Source organism: Macrosteles quadrilineatus, unplaced genomic scaffold (genome assembly GCF_028750875.1).
Source record: "Macrosteles quadrilineatus isolate MER2022 unplaced genomic scaffold, UCM_ALF_1.0 Scaffold_8__2_contigs__length_117827958, whole genome shotgun sequence".
In the NCBI taxonomy this organism is placed as follows: domain Eukaryota; kingdom Metazoa; phylum Arthropoda; class Insecta; order Hemiptera; family Cicadellidae; genus Macrosteles; species Macrosteles quadrilineatus.
Window position 1 is genome coordinate 22371729 of NW_026542601.1, and position 6230 is coordinate 22377958.

General features: G+C 32.8%; 1 long non-coding RNA gene across 1 annotated transcript; it reads left to right on the forward strand.

Annotated features, from left to right (window-relative positions):
• Positions 1-504: 504 nt before the first annotated feature.
• LOC129001885 (uncharacterized) lies at positions 505-5317 on the forward strand. Its single transcript, XR_008491509.1, has 2 exons — positions 505-599; positions 4973-5317. It is a non-coding gene; the product is annotated as an uncharacterized LOC129001885 (long non-coding RNA).
• The last annotated feature ends 913 nt before the right edge of the window (positions 5318-6230 follow it).

Here is a 6230-nt window from a genome sequence, read left to right on the forward strand (position 1 = left end):
AGTCTAACTTTTACATTTATACCGTACATGTATAACTCAATGTCGTTAGAATATTTACATTGATGGCCTAAATAATGTGTTAACAGTAAAATACCATAGCCCAGCGGCCTAGAACGTGAAGGCAAAACTCAAAATTATAATTTTATGGGTATATCATCCTTAAAAAATCTGGTTGAATTCATTCAAGAGTCAATCAACAGTGAGAGACGTCATAGACCTGCAATCTGGTACAACCTTTTTCTTGAAATATTTTAAGCTTTTTTTTACACAACTACACAAATAACATGATTCAACATATAAGATCTCACATAATCTGTTATAGGTATATAGATAGTTTAAGTTAGTTATGAAAATGGCAATTTTATCAGTTTTGACTAGCATTAGCAGTAAGATACTATGTTTTAGGCTAAAATATGCTAGTAGGTCAATTAAGTGCACGATGATAATAATTCATAACGTTTAACATGTCTACACAACATGTTGTTATGCAACAACATCTGTATTCCTAACGTTTGGAATTTTTCTATGCCAGTTTACCAGAAAGAGAGTAGCATTCCAGTACAACATGAGACTCTTTGTGGCTCTTCTAGTGTTATTGAGTAAGTAGTCTACTTGATCTAAGCACTTAGGTAAATGGTATTATCTTCGATACAAATATAGTAGTGTATAATAGGTTTTGCTAACCAACACAACATTAACATCACATAGTATAACAATCAAAGTTAAACAAAGAGAAATATCACTTATATCAAACTCTTTTTTCTGGTGCTTGATACGGTTTAGTACATTTACAAAACCGAAGAAATGGAAGTTTACATATTAGTCTGTTGGTTTTATGATATTTATTTTGTTTAGTGTTATTGTGGTATCCTTTAATGTTAAGAAATGCAAATAGATATATTTGTATTGGCGTGTTTTTAAATCTGGTAGCTCTTTTCTACTTTAGCTACAGGTTTTATTTATTAGAACATTACGAGATTCAAGAAAGATTATTTTCTGGGATGGATTTTTATTGAGTTCCCTATTGATGTTAGATTACTAACATGGCTCTAGATGTGTTTTAACTGTTTATGAAAACATAGTGTAGCCGATATGTTGTTTGTAGCAGGAAAAACAATGATTCTGTATACACTTTTTATTTTACTATTGAACTGTATTTTAAAACGTTTTAATTAGCTCTCTTTCTTGCCCGGTAAAAATTTTGCAAGCGGTTTTAAACCAACTTCCTGATGAGCTGGACACTTGATACTTGAAACATAGCTCACAAATGGATGACAATGCAATATTAAATCATTTTATTTTCATATTTCCCTTGGGCTACGCCCCATGGGCTTCCAAAATTTTAATGCTTACATTTTGGACGAATGTAAATATACCAATTAAAGCCAGCTGTAAATACTTTGATTGGACAGTTTGTTCAAAGAGCAGAGGTTAAGAGGTACAGGTTTTGCTCCCAAGAGATTCTAAAAGTAGCAACAACATGTGTTTACAGCAAACCTTTTTAACTGTAATTAAAAGGTTTGATTTTAGTAAGGCATAAAATAGATTTTTAATAGACATTTTCACATTACAGGCTAAAAAGTAGAAAATAATTTATAAATAAAAAACTTGTTAAAATATCACGTTTTTAAACAAGCTAAAATTTAAAATAATTTATAAATATGTGGAGAGAATAAATACTTGTAATATTTAAAACGTAAAACGTGGGACGCATAGATAGCAATAGATAATAATAATTCAATAGGTTAACTGTAAATTAGCTATTGCTAACGTCCCATGTTTTTCGTTTTAAATCTTACAAGAATTTTTTCTCTCCATATATTTATAAATTATTTTCTACTTTTTAGTGTGTTTAAAAACGGGGTATCAAAACAGTTTTTTTACTTATAAATTATTTAGGTTGTGGTTGCTTCTAGGTGTTGAGTGAGGCGACGCAAACCGTTAAATACATTCATGTACTCACCCAAAATGTTGTTAATTAAATATGATTTAAGTAATGATACATTTTTGTGTGATTGTAATTTGTCTAGCCTATTAATTTAGTAATTAAATAATTTATTTTTGTAAAAAAATACAACCGACTTCAAACGCTCTAAAAAGAATGAAATAATTTCAATAAAGTAAACTTTTGTATTAGGCAAGCTCACGTATTTTAAGTCAGCGCGGCTCTATGATGATTTTTGATACAAAATTGAAAGAGGGTGTCCATATTGCAGGTGACTATCAAGGTGTTAATCTGCATGTCTTTTTCATAGTTATACGTTAAGTGTTATTTTATTGCCGTAATCAGAGATCGGCATTATAGTGGTATTAACGAGTATCTTTAAAAAGATTATAACGCATTTAAATGTTTCTAACTTGGAAAAGTAACGTTTTAATACTAAACTAGCTTTTTTCCCCTATCATAATATCAAACTAAATTATTTTCCTATTTATATAGAACATTTGTGTGTGTTATTTTCATAATGCATTTATTCTGAAGTAAACATAAAATACAAGAAAATATTTCCTTTAATATATAAACAAAACAGTTCAGTATGTTTTTTATATATTTAAGTTATCCAGCTACAATTTATTGATTTTCAAAATACACACACAGTATTTAATTTCAATCATATTTGCAGTTTGAGCCGCACCGACTTGAAATACGTGAGCTTGCCTAATACAAAAGTTTACTTTATTGAAATTATTTCATTCTTTTTAGAGCGTTTGAAGTCGGTTGTATTTTTTTACAAAAATAAATTATTTCATGATTTTTAGTGACTGAACGTCTCAAGCCTTTTGGAACAATATGAAAGTTATTCCTCAGCTACCAGCACTAAAAAATCTCTCAAAAGTGGAAAATTGGTCGTTAACACGTATAGTACCTTTGGAAAACATTATATGAAAGATTGGTTCAGCTAAAAGTGGTGTAAGTCATGTAGGGGGTTTTGTTTGCTCAAGATATAGCCTAGTCGAAATTGCAAATCATCTTCCTCTAGGACTTTCCGAAGCAGGCATAATAGTATTGATATGTTATAGTAACTGGGTAGAGAGTATCAATAAACATTCCACATCTGCAAATGCATGTTTAGTAATTAAAATATTTAACACTTTTAAGACAATTGACGATTATGCACTGTCACACGTCTTAGGTCGTGTAAGGAATAATTGCATTTAATTTATATTTAGACCTGTTTTACGAATGCTTTGGTTTTCACAATACACCTTTATTTGTCAATATCATACAGCTATTCACTGAAACATATATGTTTTTGTAAGTCAGAATATTCAATACTAAAAACAGAATTACTGTATACACAAATCAGGTCAAACGATAAAATACATTTTTTATAGTAACCAAAACAAAATGCATTTTTCTCAATGTAATTCATTTAGGCTCCATGACAAGAAATAGTTTATTGATCAATATGAAGCAACTGTTTCATGAAGAATTGTCTGTAGCTTCATTTAAATGGTTTCAACTAACAGCTGTGGGAATTTTATTATTATTTATTGCCTTCTCTGCACAAATGTAAACAATTTGCACAAATGTAAACAAAATAAATGTTGAGTATTTAAGGTTTTCAGAATTTTTCACCGAAAAAAATATTATACTTAAACATAATATATAAGGTACCAAATAGAAACTCTCCTGGTTATTTTGGTGGTGGAACTACACTGATCGGTAAAAGAATCACAGAGAAAATGGTGAACATACATAGAAAAAAAAAAACATCGCCACAAACAAATTGAGAACCTCCTCCTTTTGTTGGTAGTGGGGAAGTCGGTTAAAAATAAGCTTTGGTATGTTTTGGAGGGCGGTATTAAATGTAGTAGCTCAGTGGCAGCTTAGGTTAAAAGTGAGTCATTGAGTAAACGTGGCTGGTTCTAGGCTTGTCAATTTTATGGTATTTCAGACACCACACAGATTAGAGGAATATGTCTACAGAGATAAGTATTATAGTTTTGAAAGGATTGCTTCATATATTGGATAATAAGCTGTGTCTTCTACTTATAAGTTCCCTGATTTAAACTGACAATAGTCTAAGACACATACTAAGTTACAAGAGGAAATACATGCCTGTAGGACATTTTAGAAATATCTGAAAGATTTTTAGTTTGCTCATCAGTACAACAGTTTCACTATAACTGAATTAGTCTTTGTATTATACAGCATGTCCCGGAACTCTCTACAAAAATCTTAGGGCATTGTTGCTGAGTAGGAAACATTACTGTACTAAATATCAAATTTAAACTGTCCGGAAGTCATTAGATACTCACACAGCCACCATTTTGGTTTTTATTACTTATTAGTTTCTTTCTAAAGAATGGTTAAACATTGGAAATTGAAACTTAGCACAAACATTTATGACAACTAGTCAAAGCTACCAAAAAATACCGCTGGAGGTTAGTTGCAGCGCATGCTGGAAGCGGTCACGTATCACCAAAGCTGCCATATCTCAGTTAATATTCGTCCAATCTGAAAGAATAAGGTGTCAATCAATTTGTAATGAAATCCTGTAAAATCAAGGGTTGTTGAGTAATTTAAGAAACAAGGTTTCAAATGGCCGCCATTTTGTTTTCGGAATAAATAAAAGATAATTTTTTGGTATTTTTGTCTAGTTGTCTTAAATATTTGTGCAAAGTTTCAATTTCGTATTATTAACGATTCTTTAGAAAGAAAATAATAAGTGAAAAAAAACCAAAACAAAATGGCAGCTGTGTAATTAACTAAGGACTTCCGGACAGTTTAAATATGATATTTAGATGTTTCTTACTCAGCAACTAACAATGCCCTAAGATTTTGGTAGAGAGTTCCTGGACACCATGTAGAGAGCAATCCATTCAATCAGACAAGTTGGGGATATAAGTATGTAGAGTTCCTATCTGGCTAAAATATAACTGCAGAAACAGTAATGAAGTGCACACAGCAATAAATATTTAACTTTAGAAAAGTGTTTAAATATCTAATCGATTTCTCGTTTTGCAGTGTTCATTGGTACGACAGTGTCAACATATAATGGACCTGTGGGTTGTCCTTGGTTTTATAGTGAAGTCAAAACTAAAACACGTCAAGCGCAACGGGGATCAGTGGGCTTCCGTTGCGTGAAATGTGCCAGTTGGTGGAACTCGCATAAGCGAAAATGGCACTGCCTTGAAGGCACTTGCGACGAGTCCAAAGATCTCTGCGTCCAAGGGTTGTGACTATGCTTAATCACTTACAAGAACAGACATAAAAGGATAATAATTAGAACCTGGTGGTGAGATCAGTAGATCATTTACAGAATATGCAATTGAAATTAAGAACCAATAAAGATGATGAGCTATTGACTGACGTGTTCAAGAATTCTAATTGAGTTTTACACCTTGTTTTCTTTATCAGTAACCCGTCAACTGCATATCACCTCGGATACTTAAATGTGATTTGATTGAAAACAGTGAATAAACTTAGGCAAACCAGTTGTACCGCAGAGATAAAATATTTCCGGTAGGTCTCAAACCAGCGATATCTGGCCCGACAGGCCAAGACGCTGCTATTGAGCTACCGTTTCAAGTAATTATTATAACTATTATGATAGTTGGGTGCAATGTGTGAAAATAGTGTGTAATGTGTGTGATGAAGTATCCACAAATACACATCACAGTCACATTCGGTTGTTGTATACACTGTGACGTGGGTGATGTGATTGAACTGTGACGTGCCGTGTGTGAATCGACCTTTATGTAGTCAAATACAACAACTGATTTGTTCTCAAAATATTTTTGGATTGTTCGGACGCCTGACTGACGTGTTTGAGGTTAGAAAATAATGGGTTTCTTGTATTCCAACGGCTGTGTTTGTATTTTATGTACTGTTTATAACAATCAACAAAATGGGCGATGCAAATTTTATAGAATATTGTGTTTTAATAACAAAAATTGAATATAAAATCAATTTAACACACGGTCGGAAAACTGACTGTAGCCAAATGAGTGACAGGTTGACTGAGAAATTACGGATGCAACTGAGACTGAACTGTGACTAACGGAACTTTTTTTTTTGTCCTAGGACGCTAGGCACGAGCCTGGGATTGTTTTTCACATTACTTCAGGCTAGACCTAGGGGTTGCGGCATTATCACTTAGATCAAATCCATTGGTGACTTGGCGGGGATCGAACCCGGGACCTCACGGACCGAAGTCCCGCGCTCTAGCCACTACGCCAGCTCGCTCCCCGACTAACGGAACTAACGATAACGGAACTTTGAC